The 23262-nt window shown below is 39.4% G+C and overlaps 1 protein-coding gene and 1 long non-coding RNA gene across 9 annotated transcripts in view; one reads left to right on the top strand and one right to left on the bottom strand.

Moving 5' to 3' along the window:
• Nucleotides 1–17779, bottom strand: part of GNB1 (G protein subunit beta 1) — a 45033-nt gene extending 27254 nt beyond the window's left edge. For 2 of the 7 annotated variants that reach the window (XM_055799337.1, XM_055799338.1), the window contains exon 1: nucleotides 17462–17779. The gene's annotated coding sequence lies outside the window, so the exon portion shown is untranslated. Of the gene's footprint in view, nucleotides 1–16711; nucleotides 16847–17461 lie in introns of those variants that run through there. The other 5 variants (XM_055799339.1, XM_055799341.1, XM_013299616.3 and 2 more) reach the window with 3 other exon arrangements.
• LOC129784065 (uncharacterized) lies at nucleotides 16853–22943 on the top strand. 2 transcript variants are annotated; one of them, XR_008746408.1, is made up of 3 exons: nucleotides 16853–17163; nucleotides 18691–18785; nucleotides 20377–22943. It is a non-coding gene; the product is annotated as an uncharacterized LOC129784065 (long non-coding RNA). The 2 variants fall into 2 exon arrangements; XR_008746409.1 differs by lacking the exon at nucleotides 16853–17163 and adding an exon at nucleotides 17959–18368.
• Nucleotides 22944–23262: the final 319 nt, after the last annotated feature.

Here is a 23262-nt window from a genome sequence, read left to right as displayed (position 1 = left end):
CAGCAAGGATGGCTGTATGTAGGCAGGCAGTTATTAATTTTGCGTGCAGATGCTTCTGTTGAGGTACGCAACACTTATCACCACTATAACATTATCAACTACATGGCAGAGATGTCTGTGAGACCAAGAACTGCAAGTTAGTTTATTAAAATTATTTCTTATAGTCTACATAGATTACTATTGTCACAGAACAGTATCTTGATGCCCAAGAGATGACACCACCTTTCCAAATCACTGCAACAACATGAAATTCCCATTACGCCATCAGGCAACAGTAATTAGAAGGCTGAAATTTAAAGCTATGCTTCAAGACTGTTCTGTATAAATAAAAAAAGAGAAGACCTATCCTCAGTTTGATGACTTGGTCCTACATATCGATATAAACAGTTCCATCAGACAGCTAGAAACTTGAAGGACGTTTTGCTATCTGCATGCGTATGTGCTTCTCCAAGAGTTAATTCTTGTTCAGACTTTTCTTGGGGAGTACAGATCTGTATCGCAGAAAGCTTAGTCTTTGCTGTCACCTCCTACATGAGCAGCTTTGAAGGACAGCCTGTGGAAGTATAAGATAATAATTACAAATTCATAAATCTAAATATGCTCAAGTGAATGGATACAACCTCTTCTCATTTATTTGAAGCCTTCTTTGTGGGAATCATCTGCTGCGTCTATAATTTCCAAGCACACAAGCTTTGAAAAGCAAGCAATACCTTACTAACAGGTTTGCAAAACAGACTGCCCTAGTAGGGACAATGCCAGATTGTATAACTCCTTTGAAAACTTAGTGAAAACACTTCTGTAGTCAAAGGCTAGCGTGGCTGGACCATTTCTGTGGGAGGTATTGGCTGCTTCTTGTGGGGAAGAATTGCCAAGTTTCCAGCTGAAGCAGTTATTGTGCTCAGTAGACATTTTTCCATATATTAGTGTGAAGTACACACAAAACACGCTAATATCAGGTCGACAAGTGTTAATGGTCATTATGCAACAGTTACATTAGCTGGTTAAAGACCTAACAAATTTCCATTAATTCTTGAATTACAGGTCTTCATTTAACTACCCAGCTTTCTAGGTGGGTCACTGATGATAACACTTTAAAGAGATTTTGTGCATAACCCCCCTGCAGAATACCCGGTAATGCAAGATTCTGAAAAACTAGTTTTGTTGCATCTGCTCTGTCCAAAGTTAGGATTTTCTGGTAAATTAAATTCTTTGCTTGTTTCCCCATGCACAAGATTTGGAGGAAAATACATTCCAAGCTCCACTCATAACTTAACAGTATAAAGCTGCAGCTCTATTAGGAGCTATGATCTTTATGACTACAAATGACATGTCCTTCCCACCCCACCCCATTTCCAGTAGCAGAAATCTAGAAATGCTTTCCTCCTGAAGAAATTTGTACATTTTTGTACATTTTGTACAAAATTTGTACATACTCTGCTTCACATGTCTAGAAGACTGCATAAGGGTAAAAAAATAATTTCTCATAGCTGCATAGACACAGCAAAATTGCTGCCTAAAGAATAAAGGTCAGTTCTAGGGTCCTACCAAAGTTCTGGCTACACTCCTTCATCCTGTAATGTTATTCACAAAAGACAGTACATACAACAGGAAAATCCAGGCATAACAGATTTACATTGAACAGCTTCTGACCAGTCAGCATGACCTTCCATCAAACTGCCTTCAGCTAAGTAGCAAGGACAGGAATTTTAGGACTTCAGAATCTCACAAACAAAACAAAAACCAACCAAAGACAGCAAAACCCATCCACCATTAATAACTGCTAGTACTCAGAAAAAAAGAAAAATAAAAAAATTAAGCTTTCGTTTCAGAAAATTCAAGGGAGAAACCAGATATTAACGAATCTGGAAACCTTGCAAGACCCTGAAAAGCCCCAATTCAATGAGACAGCTTCACATTCAAAGTCTCAAATTTGAATTACTGTCTCAGTGAAACACTGCATTGTTGTCTCTTCCAAAAGTGTTACAGAATAAGAATAATTCACGAAAAAGTTAACTTCTGTGTGCAAATTCCTATGTGCATGAGGTTATTACCTCTGTAATATTACCAAGGTAAAGCAGCACAGCGTCTACTGAAAATCACCAAACTAGCTATACATGCATCAGCTTTCACTTGCATGGCCAAATTTTCTAACACCTGACAACTCATCTCTCCCTATTCTCAACAAGTATTCAAAAATAAACCTTTTGGATCATTACCCACTTCTGCAGAATAGAATACTAAACAGCAGACAACAATGCTTAAGATCACGGCAGGCACATATGCTTGCAATAAACAGCTTTGCAGTGAAGTGGACCATCTCCTTCTGCCACCAACAGTGAACAAACTCAACCTGTCTTCATGCAAGACAGCATCCCAATGCTGCCAAAATACATTTCCTGATGCTAATCCCATGACCTACATTTTTTTTTTAAAAAAAAAATCATACTGATGCAGTATCTAAGCATAAAAATCTGGACTGTAATAGGTCACTTCATTAATCCTTTCTAAATGTATCTGCAACCTATGTGCATTATTAAAATAAAAATCTTAATTCTAGGTACAGCAGAGAATTTATGTAAAAAAAAAAAGAACTGATGATGACAAGTTTAACAAATGCCTAAATCTAAATGCTTTAAAAAAATAATCAAGAATTTAAAAAAAGAGGGGTCTTAGGAGATTCTCTGAAGTAGCTCACAAACAGTAGTAAGTGTTGCTATTTTAGCAACCCAATTCAAGAATTCCTAACTACATCTCTTCTTTCTGCCTTGCATGAAAGAAATTCACATTTAAGAGCATTCTAACACTCCCTGATAAGTGGCAGGCATAGGAAGCTTGCTTATTTTAAGAACAAAAATTAGTGATATGTAGTATAAGTTTTCAACAGTTATTTATTAAGAATGCCAAATGCCAATACTTTGGGTTTTATTCCTTTGTTCAAAATCATCTCTAGTTATTACTCCTTCTGAAGAGCAACACACCTACCAATAAACTGCATCAATTTTATCAAAGTGGCCAGTGATGGTTTTGGCTGTCATCTTCCCTGATCTTACAATTAAAGAAATCAAAAAAAAAAACAAAAAGTCAGGAAAACTTAGAACCTGCTTGTGCATAAATTCTATCTACATTTATCAGAAAAATAAATTACTGAAAATTGTCACTTTATAGTCAAGTATCCCCTTATCCAAAACCAAACAATTTGGTTGCCTCATACTAGACATAACCCTTTAGACAGGAAAACACAACTGAGGCAGCATTGAAGGAGAATATATTACTATTAATTAACCAACACAGAAATGACTAAGCATTTATTACTAGATGCTTCTATCTGCAGAGCTTTACAGCAACTGAACAGTTGTTTCTTACTTCAACTGTCATCTTTCATTGCTTCCTTCAGTTCTTATCATTAACCCCCAGTTTTGTACTGGCATTTTCACTTCATTTGTAAACTGATGACAATCTCTGTTTACCTAAACAGGGCAGAGCACATGCACAACAGGGATATCGCAGTCCTACTTCAGACTACTGACACACACCATATTTCTCACTACTTAAAACTAATAGCTACATAAGTAGCTACAAAAGTAGCTACAAAAGTAAAACGTGTAACTAAAGGTTGTTGGATCCAAACTCTTCTCATAACATACAACTATTTATGAGCTGCAGAATGAAAACCTAAGTCTTACTGGCTAAAAAAAAAAAACACCACCACCAAAAAAACCCCACCACAAACCACTCTGCACTTCAACTGCAAGAGACAAATCAACAAGGTTTTAGTTACTTCCTCAGGCCCACTAATATGAATCCACTAGGCTTTGTGCCATTTCTCCAGATAGTATTGTTCCTTCCAATATTTTTTTTAATCACAGTAACTATTTATATCCCCTTGGAATTGTGATAAAGTTATTTCATAATTTTTTTAGGAAATAAGGGGTTTTTTTACATGAGCCCTTTAGCATCAGGAATGCTTAAAACCTTTACTTAAGAGGGGAAAAAAAACCCCACATACATAGCAGGAGTTATCTGGAAAGCTGCTAGTAATAATACCAGTTTCATAGTTTGGATTTTAAGTGTTAAGGAAGCAAAAGGGGAAAAAGCCAAGGGTAAAACTTTAGCACAAATCCATCAAATATAGCAAGGCTGCCCAGTGTGAAATGTCACCAACAACGTGTTTGCAGAGGTGAGCAAAATAATGCACTCTCATACACCCACACCCCCACAAAACAAAACAAGAAATCCATTATTTCTTCTCCAGAGGAACTAAAGTAATGCCACAGTATCAGGACATTACCTTTTCAGAAAATGTGTAATTTCTCATAAAGATCAGCTGAATCTACAGGTGGTGGGTTTAGGGCAGTTCCAAATGCAAGCTACACAGTACATTTTCTTCTAGAAGTTGGAAATGGAAGCATACTGCTGTAGGACCAGTTCACACATCATCCCAGTGTAACAAATCAGTGACAGAATTGCAAAATAACAAATGACAACACATTACACACCTGAATATATATACTTGCTTCTTTTTAGTAAAAGTCAACATTAGAAATATATTTATTAAGGTAACAAAAAAAGTTTGTAATCCACAATTTAAGAACGTGACTATACTAAAATGCAATCCTATTAAGAAACATAATTCTTGCCAATTCTCATTAAGTTTCCAAACACTGTTTTTCAAAAGTCACTTTTGGGTATACCAGTTTTCCAGTAAGTATTCAGGTCATTTTCTACAATTTAAATACGTTCAAGAAGTCCTCATGAAGAGTGATATATTTCTCTCTCACGATGATGCTCTCTGCTCAAGCTCTCCCCAGATATTTCACAGTAGTGCTGAGGAGAGCACAGCATGTGACTGGAACATGTTGCACTGAATTCACAAGCAGATGAATGGCTAGATACAAAACCTGGCACAGAGGTGAGTGCTTACACCACATCCTGCCACCAAAATCCCAAATATTACAGTAAAATCCATCAGGTGGATCAACTGCCACTGTCTGGGGGTTAGAGGTATGAGAAGAACAAGTATTTTCCAAAAGCCTGAATGATATTCCTCAGCTCTGCTTGCCAAGACATCTGTATCAGCATCATCTTCTCAACCTTGTTAAAAATCATGTATTGTTTTAGATATTACCATTATGGTGACATCAGTAGGTACGTTAAGATCTTCACTACAATATTTATTACATTAGAGGAGGAAATGCGCTATGTGTATGTGATCACTTATTTACAATACAAAAGCCAGAAACAAAAATAGCAAAATTAGACACAAAACAACATCAGTAAGACTGTGTACATGCATAAGCACAGAACATTAGTAGAAATTCCTATTATTGTATTTTGTATTTCCAAAAATTTCAGCTCAACTATTTTATCAACAGAAGCTGAATCATCCGTTTCATTCTACATATGCCAGCTAGTAAAGAGTCAACTGAGTCAAAGGAGAATCAGCTGCTTCCTATTTACACCCTTTAAAAAAATATAACTTCCAGAATGCTACTTTTAGCAGTACTATTTTGTACATCCTTAAAAGTCAAACCATTTGAAATTAGAAGAAATAGCCTATCAAATCAACATACCCTTATCCCTGAGCTAAGGGAGACATTTACAGATATAACATGGTCTTTTATGGAGAATTTTGCTTCTGAAGAGCATCCCCCTCATCCACACATGTAGAAACAGACTTTAATTGAGATACTCACATGTTTAAATGTCTCACTGCGCTAAGGACCTCAAAACACTAATGAAAAACATATTATGTTTCCAGGAGCAGCAAGATAATTTATATTCTATCAATTCTAAACTGTGCTTTACCACACAGATCGAGAGTTCTGCCCAAAATGCCTTTCACTGTAGGATCGAATCCTGAAAGAGTACTTCAATAACATGGATTCTTCTTTCTGCTCTGACTTAGAAAGACTTGTAAGAGAGTAAGCAAGCTTTACCCTATTAAGTTTTTATAAAAAATAAAAAGACTACTAATAAAAAAATCCAATAGCATCAACAAGGGCACTGCATCTTAGAGACAGCCTGGACAAGCCTTAATAACTACCTTCTCACTGTAACTACGATCACATCCTCCCTCAATAAAAATACGGTAGTTAAGACATTTGAACAAACCATCTGCTCTCTTTGTGCGTCTGCTACAGAGACTGTACAAGACAGCCTCAGAGATCATCTAAGAGAAAAATATTCATTCTTTACAACCATGTTAAAGATCTTATCCAAGCTTCAGCTAATTAATAAAAAGAACACATTTATTTCATTGAAATAAGAATTTAGGTGTTCAAACTGCACACTGTTCTTCAGTAAGAGATTAACAAACCACTGTTAGAAAGAAGTTAAGCTACACCATGAAATAACCACTTCTCAGCACCAGTCTGAAGATAAAAAGTATTTATTTCAGTGGACCTTAAAACTTAAAATTATATACATCGAGCAGATAAAAGAATACTCAGTAGAGATTAAAATATGGCATGACTTCTCTGATCTTTCCCCCCCAGATTAGACAGAGCAATACTTTGTTCTTTAGCTCTGCAATCAGCATAACCCATCTGTAATCAAAGTGCAAGCAGTTCCACTGGATTTGGTAGCAATGATTTACACCCCCAGTAGCTCACCAATTTCTCCCAGCACAGTGACTGTATTTTGATATGTACTGTAGATACACGGTAAGTTAAGGTACAGAAGAACAGGAACAAGAAAAGCAAGGTCGACAGACTGGAAAGTAGAGTAACACAGGAGACCTTGAAGCCATTAGACTGAGAACTGTTGTTTAGGAACAGACACAATGCAACAACACAGCCCAGAGACGGAATCACAACAGAAAGCACAAAGGTACAACAGGAAACATTTGCTTTCACACCTGGGTGTTGTTCTTTCCATAATACTGCATTAACCCTCTTAAAATTTCTGGCATTAGTCTTTAAGTAGCAGTTGTACTCCTCTAGGTATTACGCATCCAGTTAACTGATCAAAATCGAGGAAAAATTGATAAAAAGAAAACGAGTACTACTAGGGTTTGGAGCCAGAGTGGAAATTAAGACAGACAAAACTTAAAACATCAGAAAACAATCCCTTCCTTTTTTTTTTTTTTTTTTTTTTTGGGGGGGGGGGGGGATACATGCAAAGTGAATTCAAAAAAGCACAGTCTGCTTTAAACAAAGCCAGCCACCAGTATAGTTAGTTGAAATCTGTTACTCGAGGTTTTTCACTGATTTCCCTAACTGTCTGCACACACCCCTTCATACAAGCGCTGCTTCATGGTTATTTGGAGCCCCTGGACACTATTGTAGTGCAAAACTATGTGGGTTTTTGAAGGGAGAGTGGTTTTGCTTTTGTTTTTCAAACAGAAAACGCACTAAACTGCAGTAGACAATGTATCAGCTTGGTCCTTTAAAAACAGAAGGGGAGAAAGCTTTGAAGACTGGCCACTACCACCTTATACAGAGTATTACAGATTCTGACTTGGGAAAAACAGTTACTGTTGCTTCCAACTCCAGCTTCCACTTAGAAAAGCTTGCTTTTATAGGTTCCTCCATCTTTTGTGAGAGCCAAGCTGCTCATTATCTAAAAGCCAAACTATCACAGTTTTGCAGCACAGGGTATGATGATAAACTGTTTGCCCATCTTGGTTTCCTCAAATGCCAATTTGTGAACTGGCAAGGCAGCTGCTGAACAGCAGATGTCTATGCCACCTTTTGTGACAGAGGGCAGCAATAACCGACTTCCCCAGAGTGAGCCCTTTTAAGTTTAATTCACAACAGCAAGGATATGGAACAGAAAAATTACTACAGGATAAATTTGACTGAGAAATCAAAAACAAATGAATTAAACCTGAAATCTCCACAGGATGTATCCAGGTGAACCGGTAGGCACTGCTAGCTAGGTGACACAGCTTCACATCCCATCTTATCTCAAGAAAATATGTTCAAAAGCTTTATATATTTGATCCCCAGGGTAGCAAACACAAAGCAGCTTGATTTAGTATGAGTTCCATCTTCTGATAAGAGTTAAAGGGAATAGAGAAGAGTCAGACTAGAAACAAACATGAAGATAACCGGGCATCTTCTCACATCTAAGGAATTGACTAAGATTTCCATAATTTTTCTAAGAACTTCATTCTGTTTTCAAAGTTCCTGAGTTTATAGTGTTTATAATATGTTTCCTCCTTGCCTTCCAGATACTCTACTCTGCTTTTAAAGGATACAGTTTTTTCTTTTTGAAAAATTCCATGATTTAACCTCGGATCTCCTGAATTTACAGGATGTCAAAAAAGACTGGTAAGACTTTGAATAATCAGATACGTAACTACTCACACCTGTGAACTACTTGCCCAGGTATTAAAACTGCAAACACAGGTTCTGCACAAGTTCTGCCTTCCCCACATACCAGCAATGAATCTTTGTGTAGGACAAATCAAAGTATTTCCTGAAATGCTGAAGCTTCACCTATTGTCTATAGGCACAAGAAAAAAGGAAGACAGTAAAGTTGAGCTAACCCATGACTTCACTGTGCAGTTTCTACGATATTCAAGTTTTCATACATGAAAATGCACTTCCCCAACTTCTCAAGCATCTATTAAAGACACACTTTGTCAAGACTTTAAATCTGTTAAATTGTTGCTGTTCAGTATTATTTAATTTTCTTTAAATATTATACCATCTTTTAACCAAAATGCTGTATATTGACTTCTACAGCAAGTTGACAGGCACTAGCCAGATAATATCTGACAACCTGTAGTGAAATCCAGGACTTAGTAACCTGAAGCACAATTAAATTGCCACATGCATCAAGTGAACCATCCTTGACCTCTGTACAGACAACACCTTTGTTAAACAAGCAGCAGTGTAAGTCCAGTATTTTACCACTTCACAAAGAATGTGCAACAGGAATATCAAACATATGTTCTAACAAAGAGAACTCCTTAATTAGTACCGTAAAATCTTATTCCGAGTACCAAAGGTTTCAGCAGACTATCACATCGACTTTGTTTTTCTAGACAAACAGAAAAAAAATTACCACACCACCCTCCAAACACATTTGCTAGGCTATCTGAAGAAAACAGTTTTGGGAACTAAACTTGAAAAATCCAAAAGGCCCATTAAGAGATTTCTTCTCAGCATCTTGAAGCACATGTAGGCCTGCTTTGGTGCACGCTGTCACTTCATTTACTGGAAACAAAACTACATTAAGTTTTGTATTATGCAGTTATAACTCATGGTGTTTGTTTTTTTTAATTTTGAGATTCAAACGTTGCTATGTTCAACACATACCTTGAACCACTTGGTGTTAACTAACATGGATCAGCTCAACAATTTAAAAAAATTGACAGAACTTTACATATATGGCAAAAACAGATTGACTGCACTAGTTTTCACCACAAAGATCTTACTAGAAAATATTTGTTTTGCACACATATCAAACTAAGTTTGGGGATATCTGGTCAATGCTGCTTACTAACTGAACATTTCTGCCTGGTCTTTCAGTAGCAAAGATAACTAAGCATTAAGTTTTAAGATCTCTGCGTTAACAAAAAAAGGCATGTTCCTACCATTGTCTGTATGCTTTTAACCTCGGAGCTTTGACCCACCTCCTATCCTTCAATTTTCTGGCAAATCTCTCAAATACCTACAGAAGTCAAACAGCTGAACTGAATACAAAGTGTTCCAAATTTAAAAGAGTACACCAGAGCAGTTCAATTTCTCTAATTCCAGAAGCAAGCCACATACCCCACCAATTACAGGGGAGCAACACCTCAGGCAACAGCTTACAAGGCACAACATCTGGACAGATACAAGCATACCAGATAACCTCCAAAAACGTTTGTAAGCTGAACAGCCTGCTCAGTAGGTAAACAGTCTAGTAAAATATACCCTAAGTCCCAACGAGAAAGTTCTCGTTACAATAAAGTAAAGCACACAGCATTAATACTGGGCACATATTTCATTTTCTGCGAGAGTTCAACTGCAATTTTTGAAGTGCACAATTAGCAATTTTTCTGTCAGAGCAGTGTTGGAGATTTGTTTTGGCATTTCACAGAAATAAAACAAAACCAATCCGGCTTCTGGAATAGCTCCATGGTTTTGCAAATAATCTTAGATAACCTCTATTTATTGACAGATTTCAATAAATCCTAAAATGTCAGGATGAACACAAAGCACATGTTACTGAACAGACTTTCTAAGATGGTTCCTTACATCCAGGCCAAGATAGGCCAGGCAGCCAGAAAAGCAGTAAGAAAACAAAAGTGTACAGAATTAACAGCTCACCTGCAGTAGTTAAGCAGATATTCTTTGTCTTTCTTACAAAAAAAGAAATAACTAGCATCAGCTACTCTAAAGTCTACCATAGTAGAAGAAAAATCAAGCCACAGAGGTAAGACATTGCTTTCCTGTCAGTGATGTCAACTTTGTGGGTGTTTATCTTTGTGAAAGTCATACAGAAAGCTTTGCGGAATTTCTTATTTAGTCCCCTGTACTCAATACAATTTGATTTTGTAAAAAAGATGAGCAATATCATCACTGATACCTGAGCTGGTAAAAATCTCACAACTACTTTGACAGACAGCATGCAGGAGTTTCCAGAGAGAAGTATTTTGGTTTTACTCTTCCACACACACACACACACACACCCCGGCCCCTTTCCCTAGGGGGTGAAAAAGACAGACATGAATATAGTGAGAAAAATCTTTACATGGTTTTTAATATAGGCCTGCATTACATAAAGCTTCAAAAAAACCCACCAATCTAATCTATCACAGATAATTAATATTTTCTTTTTTGGGAGTGCTGACAGGCATTACTGCAGTTTTCAAGACGACATCAAAAATATTCTCATCCGAGAAAAACATGATAAACATAACTGGCAAGAAATTTTAGGCAAACCGTCCTCAGATCAATATAGGAACATACAAAAAAGAGTATTTAGCTATTTACAATTCAGTTCATCCTTCTAACATATAGAAGGTGTTTCTTTTCTATACATAGGACCCTTAGAAATTGTAGTAATCTGACAGACTGAAATTCTACTTAAATAAATCCCCCATATTTTTAATGAAGCGGTTTCATGCAAACTACTTACAGAAATGAACTACATTTCATATTAAAATGGCAACTAGATCTTCAATCACTCTTTCTCTTCACTGTGTTATCCTGCTACTGATTTTCCCCCTGATCAAGTTCAAATTATTTTTATCAATAGTATTTAGAAGATTTAGCCGTCTTTACAACCGTCAATTACAGAGCTACCTTCTATCTTGTCTCCTTTAAGTTCCCTCAGATCACCTTTTTCAGGTCTTCAGCTTCATTTTCACTTCTGCATTATTAGGATTCCAAAACAGACACGGCACAGGAAAATCAAGTTTTAACCCTTCAGCCTCACAAAATAAAAAAATAACTATAGCTCTTATCTTCATAAGTCTGTGACAAGTGACAAAAATAACCTTTTCTCTTCAAAATTGTTTTCAACAATTCCTAAGTCAAAGAAATTTGGAAAAAATAATTTTAAAACAAGGTCTACCTGAGTATTCAAGCCAGTAAGAAATCTCAGAGATCTTGGTATTAACCTACATATTCTGCTTGTTCACCAGCCAAACAGGGCTCAGACTCATGAGCAAGTTTCCAACATCAGCTGACCCACAAAAGTCATCTCTATGCACCCTTTAGGCTTACGTTGAGTTTGAGATATTGGGATTAATTTGGTCCCCCCTGAAAAAGGTCTATGCTTATTTGAATAACCTTGCACTTATCTTAAGAGCGCAGGCACGGATAATTACCACGGAATAGCTGACAGAGGGCAACCATTAATCCAAAGACAGGTCTTCTGAACATCTGCAACATCTAAAGCATTCCCATTTTAAACGTGCTATAGTTATTTGTATTGGATTTCAACAAGGTTTACATCCAGCAACATTTAAACAACTGAATTATTTGCTTAGTAACTGCTTTCTCAAGCAGTTATTCCTGTGTCTGTCATTCCATGCCCCTCGCCCCAATGACCTAAAATACCAATAACCAGGTCAACGTGTAACATTTACTATGGGATCCTTATTTTCTGGCACTTAAAATTTTTGAGAACCAAACAACTGAGTGTTCAGGCCAGTGCTGGAAACCCTAGACAGAATTTAAAGTTATAATTTCCAAGATTCCCTACAAATTATGCTTCCATGATGTCTCCAAAAAAATTTTTTGGCTTACACATACAAATTACCATGTAGGCATCTAATTACAGCATCCCCAGTAACACTGAGCATAAGATATGCACAGGTAAGATATGCACAGAAGGCTGACACCTTATCTTCACCATTTCCAGATGGCATGCATGAATATTGTTGTGTCATTACTCTCTAGCTGGGTTCAAGAAAGAAGATTCCTGGATGTCTAAAAATATACCGGGCAAGGCAAGCATTGCCCCCTAATAACAATTACACTCAAGGTTCCAACCAGTCTTCCAGACAAACAGAAATATTTTATTATATTTCAAGAGGCTAACTCATTGTACCACATTTTGTATCACTAATAAATTGAATGGACATCTAATACAAGTGAATATAGTCTTACGAGCTATTAATTGTGAAGAACACATTTTAGAAGGTCAGCTGTTTAAAAAACAGGCCAAGAACATCTGATCTTCTAAATGCGTATTTTTGTTCAAAGGCTAACTAACCATCTCCTTTCGCTCTACTTAGAACCCTGCTAGTGCTTTAAAAATGCAGTATTCTGCTTCAAAACCTATTTTGGAGTGTCCATATTTTTGTACTGTGGAAGAAAGCCTTCCACAGTAATTTACATTGATTATTTTGGCATCTGAAGTAAAGGTACTGTTCATGGCCAGCTCAGAGCTTTTAAAAACCTCTTCATGTTCTGCTGAACTACCAGTTGGCTCAAGTATCTATGGATTCTGCATACATTTCTGTTTGGTGAAAAACAAATCCATGCACACAAAATCCCCAGCATACTAGACACCCTGTGAAGAAATAATAAATTCAGATACTATGTTAAATAGAAACATAGGGGCTTGGGGGTATTTTTGTTTTTTATCATGACCTTGGCTAATACTAGTTCCAACATTATCAGTGGGGAGAAAAAAAACATTTTGAATGGAATATGTATTTTTTTCATTTTGAGTCTGCACTTCAAGCAATCAAGAGACTCCCTTAATTTTTTCTCCACTTTATCTTCAATCATATGTTTAAGAAACATTCCATTAACATGAGTGAGTTTTCAAGATTATAGATATTTTTTCCCCCCAACATAATCAGTAAAATACTAGGGGGGGGGAGGGGGGGAATAATACCCAAAATAATGTCATGAACATAGGCATTAAAGACTCCAAAGACAACTCACCTAAGTATAATTCAACCACATGATTGCACGATTTCTCATTCAACTTGCTAGCAACACACTAGCACCAAATGCAATTTTTGAAACAATATGGTATGCCATATGGCTAAAACTGGATATTAAAATTGAGAATATCAATTACCAATCCACTAATGCCGAGAGCCAAAATCCATGGACAGTAAGAATTTAATCCAATTCACTGACTACAACATGAGCTGAGCCCGATGTACATAAGACAAATCTATTGCTGGCTTCACAGAAAGCAAGCAACTTTTTTTTTTTTTAAATCACAATAACTACAAAGCTAGCTAAACCCAACATTTCCTTAACATTCCTAAGTACAGCAATAGGCATCACAAGAATCTGCAGAAGCAAGGCAAGTTTCAGATGAACTGGCATCGTTTCACATGGATAGAAACATAAAAACTAAGTAACTAAGAGGAAACAGTTAGAGTCGTTTTCCACATGACCAAATTGAAGCCTCCAAAGCACCAGGAAGTTATTACACACTACAGCCAACATCTTGCTTAATTTCAGGAAAAGGCATCCTACAAACGCAAAAGATATATATTTCTACTATAATTAAAGGATCCTGAAAGTAATTGCATTAATTGAAGGTATTTCTTTTTCTATTGTTTTAATTGTTCTAATTTAATTTTTTTTATAGCTGTATAGACTGTTCATTCTTGGATGATACTAATACTATACAAAATTTTACACACTTCCTAATTAGACAACACTTTATTGGTTATTTACACAAGAAGAATCCTCATTAAGTATAAAAACAACATTCTCAGATTCCATGAGGTATGGAGATGATTTAAAAACTTTCTGCTAAGATTTACTATGGAATTCTAACTTACATATTGCCAAAGCTTTCACGGTAGAATGCTTGCTACATACTGACTTAGCAGCTGGCAAGGACTAAACAAGGATAAATGTAATTTATCTTACCCAATACAAAATCCCACATCACCCTACTCCTTTCTGATCCTGTACTGAAAGGCCCAAGTAGTAGTACCAAAAAACCTGCACAACTAGTTTCAAGCTCAACAGGACATTACAAGTCCCATCAAATGGAATTAACAGTTTATTGGACAAGTATTCTTGATTTAAAAATTGTTCTTAACATACCAGATAAGTAAAAGGCATTTAGCTAATTTCAGGTTTGTTTTGGGGTTCCCCCCCCGCTTAAAAAAGAACAAACCAACAATGCAAGCCTCAATTGCAAATCAGCTCTTCGGCTTCCTAGCTTCCTTGTGTACGAACTACAGCTGGGCTATTACAATAAACTAACAAACAACTGATTATACATTAAGCCATAGATAACTAGTACTAAAAAGGTTGATATTACCAAAGGTTTGGAGGTCATTTAAATACAGGAGACATAACAAGCATTTATTATTTTTCATGCTGGGAAGTGTATTATTTTAAGCCTGAGTCCAGTATATCAAATATTAACCAAGCTATTTTGTTTGGGCTACCAAAGTTAGGAAGCTTGGCACTATAGTGAAAGATCACAAAAGTTACAATCTGAAAGTCCATTTTCCTTAAAAGATGCTAAAAAACACACATAAAAGGCTTTAGAAATGTATAATGTCATTTTAAATACATCACAGACACAGACCTGTTTTAATAGCCCCAAAACCTTTCTTATTCTTTCCCATAGGAATTAGTTACCTAGAGTATGACAATAAATCTGGGTCAAAAGCAGTTTTAATGGGCCTTCGCAAATTGTTAGCATTCTGAAGCAGATGGAAGACTCTCTTGTATTAGAGAAAGATAACTGTCTGCACGGGGTCTGATGATTACCTGGCTAGTAGAGAACCAGCAACAGTACACAGCCCCAGCAGAGCCTTTGCGTACCTGTGGTCTAGGTTTAAAATACTGTTTTTCAGCAACAGGCTTAATAAAAGCCAAGAACATTTTGATGGTATTAAGCAGGCACTGCAAGGTAAAAAAGAAAATCATGTCACCCCTTTATCCAGTAAGAGCCTATGTGAACATTTCAATAAAACTATTTACTCCTCCCACCTAGTTCCTATCTGGAGAAGCTCACAAAAATTAAGAAAAAAGCCCCACAGATTTCTTGCAGCAATCTTCCAAATGCTCCTCCTACCCCCACCCCCCCAAAAAAAAGAAGAAAGCAAAAAAACGAGAAAGTAAATCTAAAATACAATTACGAAATAAGATCTAGTTTGGCAAAGCTGTGGTGAGGAGGAGTTGAAAAATGAGAGCTGCCTTGCTGCAAACGCCATCTTGTCGCAGCTATTGGGCCCAGGCACAGAAAGATCCATTCATTCACAGCAAAAAGAAAATCAAACACACACCCTGGCTAATCTGCAGCCACCAAAACAACTACACTATTATCACCCCTTCTCTTTCTCCTTTCCTAAGGCATGGAAGGAGGAGAAGAAAAAAAAAAAAAACCAAAACGAAACAAAACCTTCGATAAATATTACATTTAGAGCAAGTTTAGATATTAACATGTTCGTTTCCTCACATGTATTTCACACACACATCGACAGCATTTTGTCTTGATTTACATCCTTGTGTTTAGCGATCAGCTTAAAATATGGGATAAATCTCCCGCGATTAGGTGCGGGTATTTTACAGCAGCAAAACGTTTAATTTTTCAGTCTTAAATCACCTCTCCAAGTTGAGCCAACTATTCTCAAACGCTGTTTCAATAATCACTTAAGGCTTACATTTACAGTCCTTTCCTCCTATTTTCTCCTGTGGAGACAATACATAATAACGTGGCAGCCGGCATCCTAGGAAGAATGCCTTATTTAAAATAACGAGTCTCAAGCAAGACTTTGTTGGAGAATAATGAAATATCACATTCGTTAAAATTTCAGTTCATTTTCAGGAATGATAAATTGATGTCTTACAACAACCTCTATATCATTCTGATTTCCTTCTGGACAAGATTATTTTTTTTAATAGAACGCCTCGTCTCTTTCATATTTACATACAAGACTTTACACCTCTTCATTTCCTACAAAGCTATAGATTTAAAAACCCTGCTCCTTCAATATCCTTGGTATGGATAAAAAATAAACAAATACTGAAATGCTTTCAGTAAGAAGCGGGGAAGCGAAACGATATCTTTAAGAGCATTTCCGAGGAGCAAACTCCATTTTTCTATTGTAGCAAACACCCTCCATGATCTTCGTTATCGCTGCTACGGGCACACAGAAACATGCAGCACCGTGATACATGGGGGGACGACAAATACACGGTCTAAATCCCCCCGAGGCTCGGCTTTTGAAGGGAAGAAGCCCCTTCCCCAGCCCCCCCCCTCCCAGGCACAAGCAGCCGGGGCCAGCCTGCGCGCCCCCCGCCGGGCCGGGGGCTGCTGGAAGCCGTCTTACCCTGGGCGTCTCACCCCCGTCTCCTCTCAATCAGTATTCCACCATTACAGCCGGCACCACCATAGCTTTTTCTTGAATCTCTCTCCAAATATCCCCTCTGCCGGCTGGATGGCTCGGGAAACTCGCCTTTTGCGCCTTAACGAGTGCAAGAAAACACCTCAAACCCGTCTAGCAGAGACCACTACGGCGTAATTATAATTAAAAATGGAACCCCGCAAGATCCAAGGTCTCCTCCCTTTTCGCCTTAAAGCCTTCAAGAGAGAATCAGTCCCACCCCCACCTTTCTCTCCTCCTCCTCCAGCTACAAACACACTTCTTTTTTAGGGGAAGCTGGAGCACCGAGGAGGTGGGGAAGCGCGGGGGAGGGGGTCTATTTCCAACCCCGCCATACTAAGAGGTGGACAAACCATCAGCCGCCCTTCCTCCTCTCCGGCGGGGGCCGCGGAGAACGGGTGGGCGAGGCGGCGGGGGCCGGCCCGGGGCCCCGGCGAGGCGAGAGCCGAGGGAGCGGCGGGGGGGGGGGGGGGCTGGGGGAAAGGAGAAGTGCGGCGGCGGGGGAGGGGAGCGGGGCGCAGCCGCGCAGGGGAGGAAGGAGCCGGCGCTGAGGGGGAGCCAGGGCCGCCGGCGGGAAGATGGCCCCGGGGTGGGGCCGGGGGGCTCGGCGAGGCGGGCGGCGGCGGGAAGGCGACGAGGCTGTTGTGCGCTCCCCCCCACCCACCCACCCCGCTTTCGCTCCCCTCAGACGGTTACCTGCCCTTCCGGCCACTGCTCATTAACCGGGCCGGGACGTCCGTCGCCCGCGGCTCCTGCCCGCGTCCCGCCGGCCTGGGGAGGGGAAGGGGGGCGGAGGAGGAGGAGGAGGAGGAGGGGGCGGAGGAGGAGGGGAGCCGCCCGCGCTCTGCCCGGCTGGGTCCCGGGGAGGCGGCCGCGCCGGCCGGGGGAGTCGAGTCGGAAGGAGAACGCGGCGGGGGAGGGGGGTGTCGCTGGGTCTCGACTCCTCCTCGCACGCCGGGCGCCCGCTCAGCTCCCCGCAGCCATCGGGAAGCGAGAGCCTGGGCGCGGTTAACCTCCCCCCTCCGCCCCGCCCGTGCTGCCCGGCCGGGAAACCCCGGCTCGGCTCGGCTCCACGCCCCGCCGCCGGCCCCCGGCACCGCCCCGCCCTGCCAGGCGGCGCCGCCGACGGCAAGCGCAGGCCCGGCCTCGCCGGAGGCCTCGGCGCCTCGCCCGGAGAAAGGGGGTGGGGGACGGGACGGGGGACCCGCCAGCGCGGCCGGCGGGGCCACGGTGCGCGCTCCCGGGCCCCCGCCGCGCGCGCGCGGGGGGCAACGCCCTTCCAGTCAGGCGGGCGGGCGGGAAGCGGGGAGCGCGCGGCTGCCCGTCCCCCGCCCATGGCGGGCTGGGTCGGCCCCGCTCCCGCCGCTTCCTCCCCCAGCGCGAACAAAGGCCGGGGGAGGAGGCGAGGGGGAGGGGAGGTGGGCTCGCTCCTGCCCCGCCGCGCCCAGGCCGCAAACAAGCGTGTAAAAGCCTGGCCGCGAACAAAAGAAAAACAAGCCCGGAAACAGCCCCACAAACGACGTTATGTACGTAGAGTCGCCCCGAGAGAGCAGGGCCCCGAGGAGAGGCCGGCGCCCCTTCAGCGGCGTAAGGCAGTGCTGAGGTAGGCGCCTCGGGCTGCTGAGCACCAGTGAGGGGCACAGGTCTTCAAATACCACTTCCAAGAGTGCTGGCGAGCAGCAAACACCTTTGTCTCACCATCTTTCCCTCAGGAACTCGACAGCGAGCGGCAACTCAGTATCCTCAGAACTTCTTTTTTCTAATGTCGCTTATAAGGGTACTAGCACGGCTAAAGTTTCCAGAGCCTTCTTTTCATATTCTTCTCACAGCATGAGTGTCCATCGCTGCTCAGGAAGGCACTGCAGGCAAGGGCAAATCAAAGAAAAGATTAGGGAACATAAAACCATGCCATTTCTGTTTTACAGACTGGGCCTCAAGTAAGTCAGGCAGGATAGATGTTCCAGGATGGAATCAGTTCACACCAGCACTCACACACTAAAACATTGTTACTTAATAACAAGTAAGTATACATAAAATATTGTATCACTTCTTGTTCTACCATTAGGTCTAAATCTGGGAGGCGTGGGGGAGTGTTCCCATATTTGTTTATACTTTTCTAAGAGGTGAAATTACCTTGCTACCAAACTAGGGTTACAATAAAAAGTAAAAAAAAAAACCAAACCACAGCATCATAGCAAATTTTGAATTAAAAAACCTATCCAGAAAGAACATGTAAAAATAAAAAAAAACTCACAACCAAAAAAAAAAAAAGGTTAGGGAGAACAGTAGTTCTGCAAATTCTCCCCTTAGTAGTTGCTTGCTTCTCCAGAATTTAAAACAAACTGTTACTACCGCCATGCTTTCTGGGAAGGTAGGCGTGGTTACCTCTAATTAGTAAGAGAAAGAATAGGTTTGCCAATTAAATTGTAGGAAAGTGGGTTGGCTATTATTCAGGTTGTCTGTTACTAACAGCTATTAGATCCTGGTGTGGTTAAGTCTTTGTTTTATAATAACCAAATGCTTGTTTTTAAATAACCTGTATGCTGTGCTAAAGCTTTAATTCTTTGCCCTGAGATTCACAAGTAAAAAAATAAGAAATTTACTGAACTCAGAATAAAGGATTTTTGATACATAGTCCCAAATTGCTTATATTCTGCTCAGTAACCATGTGGAAATAATTCCTGTTCCACCCCGAAAGAAATACGCATGCATGTGCATTGTGGACAGGAGCTGACCCATTAAAATCTGTGGAGCCACTTGTATGCAGATGAGGATGTATGTTGATGTTCTTGAGGCTGGGGCTGGACATTCATCTAGCATTCCCATCTGCAAAATACCAATTAATGTAAGTGCTTAAGAAACACCACAAGTTTATTAGAAATTTGTAAAGTTTTCTAGAGATTTCAATATCAGTTATACACATTATTGCAATATTTAAGTCAAGAAGTCTCAGGGAGATTTATAGTAGATAAGTTTCACAATTTTGTGTATGTCTGTGTGCTAGGAATTGCTTTTATGCATAGCAGACATTAAAATGCCCTTTTGGGGATACACCACCATTTGTGTAGAAAAGAATGGCCTACATCGTGAGGGGAAAAAAAGTATGATACATAAAGGATTAAAAAAAAAAATGATTTGCTAAGGAAAATTCATAAGTCCTACGAGACTTTGTGGAAAATTTTCAGCTAACACTGGATCATACAGAAGAAATCTGTGTAATGAACAAAAATAATGTTCTGATGTTCATAATAAATAGTAAATCACATTTTGTTTCTTCAAGAGATTAGTGGCATTGAGATTTTGCTACCAGACTAGAAGAATTGTTGTGTGAATTAGCTGTATCATAATAAACTAATGCATGCTTCTTTCCCATTGCACATGCCTTATCATACAAATACTTACTGCTTTTCTTCCTTATAATTCTCTTTCATGCTTTTAGTAATGGGATAATTATAGTACCTAAACATTTTGTCTTGGTTTGGTGTTTGTTTTTTTTTTAATGAAATACATGTTCAGATCTTATCTTCTCCTAGGAATCTCTAATTTTTCTTGCATTCTGATTTTGATGCTTTCTCTCTTCTATGAGAACTGAAGGGAATTTCTGTCCACAGGTCTGTGCTCTGCCATGTCTTTAATTCCACGGAATTTGGGTAAGGAAATCAAACTGGCCGAATGTGTTCAAACATGCTGAATATAACCACATATACACATAACTAATGCGCTCACCACACCCGTTCTTTTGTAAAAATACAAGTGTTACAGTAGTTCCTGTTTCTGATCCAGTGATGTAATTGTATCTTATTTTCCACTGAAAAATTTGATTGATACATAGTTATACTACTAGCATGAAGAGGGATTACAAAGATTGGAAGTGGTTGTTTAACAGAGCAGAGGGTTGGTTTCGGCTGGGGTGGGTGGGGTGGTTTTGTTTTGTAAATCTCAAATGGGCAAATCAGTTTTGCTGCATTTTAAAATCGGTCAGAGGAATCACACATTACTGTGTGCAACACAATGTTTAATTCTGATGCCTTCATATAGTCCTGTACTGGAAACTACTATATATGCATTATCTTTATTTTTAAAATTTCTTTTTGATTTTTAATCTTTTTTTTTTTTTTTTGTATGTGCGTAAAGATACATACAGAAACTGTCCTAGATTGTAGCATTCAGTGGAGGAGCGTGCAGATCACCAGAAATAAGTGGACTTACTCGATGTATGAGTTTATGATTCTGTACATTACAAAAATATTGGTTGTAACTGAAAATATAACTAAAATATCTGCTAATACCTGAAGTTCTAATATATATAATTAACAAAACCAAATCTTTATTGGTCCCCTTCAAAGTACCTAGTATAGGCCAAACAAATTAAAATATCTGAAATAGATGGGAAATGTAACTCTCACAGTTTCACAAAACAGTGAAACCTCTAAGCTGCAGCTTCCACATATGCTAGGACTAGGTCAACTGAAGCAAAAATAGAAGTTTTTCTTCTGAAGCTTGGTTTAGATATAAAGAAAACCTCTCCTGTAATCAGGTTGCTCCATAGTTCTCAGTTGCAAAATTTCTTGTACCTTTTTCTCAATCAGCTGATATTAACCCCTTTATATAGTGCATACTGAATTAGATGAACCTTTAGGCAGTTTCACTGGTTTGTGTGTTTGTTCATTTGTTTCAAACATGATGATAAAACTACCCGGACTTTGTCATACCTGGTGTGCTGCTAGAACACCTGTTTTTGCAGGCTGTTCTGCCATTCAAAACCTGCGTGTTACAACACAGCTATAGCACACTGGTGGCGAGACTGAAATAACATTGTTTCAAGCCTTTTGTGGAATACAAAGGAATTGGTTGTTAAAAAGAAAAAATGGCTGTCTCTGTATTGCTAATGGTGAAGAATTATGCCACACATAGTTTTATACTTTTACCAACTCCTGATTAATAGGGCATCTGCTTAAACAGAGCCAATGATTGCATACATGTGAAAAATTGCTTTGTAGCTCTCAGCCTCCAGGCTCTGCTTTTGCTCTTGCTTGTGTGTGGCTGCCATCAACAGGTAAAAATGAAGGCTACTGAGAGGCTTTAGAATATTTGTGAAATACAGACTTAGGAATCTTAAGAACAAAAAATGCCATTTTTCTTCCCTCATCTGCAAAGGTCTTGCACTGTATGAGAGAGGGGGAGTACTTCCAGGGAGTGGAAGTACTGGAATGTTTCCTACATCCTGGTCTTACAGCCACGTGTGGCCTATTCAAACATCCCCGCCTATTCAAAGGCAATAACCCTCAGTCGAACATGTGGACTAGACAGGTTAGGTTAATGAACTGCTTCAGGAATCCCAACTACATTTTCTGTCAGATACATGGCTGTATCTTTAACCGTAAGCCAATTAAAAATGCAGACCTGGAGGGTGCAGTTGAATTTTTGAGTCTAGTAGCTAATATGACAAGTAGCCATGCCATGTGATATTCCTTGAAAGCTGTGGAAACTTCACCTTAAGATTAGTTTGTTTGTTTTTTCCCTTTGCTAATCCACTTGTAAGGCAATTTGCCTCTCAAAGCCTTATTGCATTGTTTAGAAACAGTGACATTCACTCATTTAATGATGCTGTAATGCATACTGCAGTACTTCTGGAGGCATTCATATCAGGTCTTTGTAAGCATAACGGTTAAAAAACGCAACAGCTGCTTTTCTTAGGCTGCAGGAGCAGGAACTCTTGTTCAAAAGCAACAAGACATAAGGACAGATACTGCATTGTCCTGAGAGGAGGTGTTCTTTTTCAACAAGAAGAGCAAGGATTTAACTAGGTCCGCAATGTATTAATGAGTATGGATTTTATTTGCAAGTGAAATTGCCATTGCATGTTGTTTAGAAATATGCTATATTCATGTTTCATGGAATGTTTTGTCAGGATTTTTGTAATTTCTTAGAAAGTAATTAATTTTTGCATACAAAAATAGCATTTCTATAATCAAAATTTACATACTGTTATTTGAGTAAATATACTGCGTGATTCTTATAACAATTGAAGATGCTCCTTTAAAGAGTAACTACCACCACACAGCTATGTTATGCTTTCTAAAGGAAGGGTGGAAAATCAGCACTTCTCAAAATTGCATAGCTCCTCACATGGTATAAAAATACTACAGAATTAATAAACAGTTATGTTTTGCCTACATATCTGTGACTTCTCAGGTGAGCATTTCTGATGGACTTACCCAAAACAGTAAGTTAAAGCACCACCTCATATTCCAGAATCACACCAGCACTATTTCCCATTCCAGAATATTTTGTCTGCCTTTGTATCCTTTGATTGTTATAGTGTGCATTCCATTAAAACTGCAGAGATTCATAGAGATGTTAATGTGATTCTGACCTTAAGTTCTTGCTCCATTTGGTCTCAAATGCAATGCAGAGCCCTTGTTCCTCCTGCCTTTCCACCCAAATTAAATGAAGCTTATACCTATGCTTCAGTCCCAAGTCTATTTAGAGGATCA

This window comes from Falco peregrinus, chromosome 3, assembly GCF_023634155.1.
Source record: "Falco peregrinus isolate bFalPer1 chromosome 3, bFalPer1.pri, whole genome shotgun sequence".
NCBI lineage: Eukaryota > Metazoa > Chordata > Aves > Falconiformes > Falconidae > Falco > Falco peregrinus.
The sequence above is the reverse complement of the archived record's forward strand: the minus strand, read 5'-3'. Positions and strand labels throughout refer to the sequence as shown.